The sequence below is a fragment of the Micropterus dolomieu genome, linkage group LG01 (genome assembly GCF_021292245.1).
Source record: "Micropterus dolomieu isolate WLL.071019.BEF.003 ecotype Adirondacks linkage group LG01, ASM2129224v1, whole genome shotgun sequence".
In the NCBI taxonomy this organism is placed as follows: Eukaryota; Metazoa; Chordata; class Actinopteri; order Centrarchiformes; family Centrarchidae; genus Micropterus; species Micropterus dolomieu.
Window position 1 is genome coordinate 4,616,657 of NC_060150.1, and position 906 is coordinate 4,617,562.

A 906-nucleotide genomic window follows, 5' to 3' on the forward strand; every position below is an offset into this window, starting at 1 on the left:
GTTTCTGCAGGTTGAAGCCAGCCTCATCCAGGAAGAGGTACTCATGAGGTCTGGCCATCGCGTCCAACTGTAATATCCTCTGTGAAAATGCACAGGTGTTCAGAACAACAGTCAATCAGGTAGCATAGTATTGTCCAGAAGTAATGTAGGCCACTGAGGAACACAGTATGTTCACTAACTGTACTGTGAACATGGATGTATACTTACTTGCACATACTCGTAACGTAGGTCTTTGTGTCGTGCAGAGTTTCGCTCAAAGGGAACCCTATAGACTTGTTTCATCCGCATCTTTTGGCGCCGGAGAACTCAGTCTATTGTGGCCAAGCTGACATCATCAATGCCCTCAAAGTTCACATTATCGGCAATGACTTTGTCTCTGATCTCCTGGAGTCTGATGAGGTTGTTCTCACGAACCATATCCACAATGAGGGTTTCTTGTGCCGCTGTAAATATAGCAATCCTCCCACCTCTATGTGGCATTCTTTCAACTCTAAAGAAAGAAACGTGTTGTCAATTGACATGTTTTACAATACAGTAACAACTGATTTGAAACTAATAGACTACTTTCACAGGCTTGTAAAATTGTATTGTGACAAAGAAAGCAATAGAGTACAATACCTGTTGTGTTGTCTGAATGCCCTGATAATGGTGGCCACGGTGAACCTACTCAGGTTTGGACGGACTCTTAGTCCTGCTTCAGCCATTGTCATGCCATGGACAATGACTGTTGCTCGCATCTCGTCCGTAATGATGGTGCGAGGTTGTCTTGCTCTCCCTCCCTGGCCTGCTCCTCTTCCTCGTTGGCCAGCTCTTCTCCCTCCTCTGACTCGATTACCTCTTCCCCTGACTCTGCCTTCATCCATTGTGTTTGTTTGGAATCGTCAGCAAACTGTGCACTCTGAACTT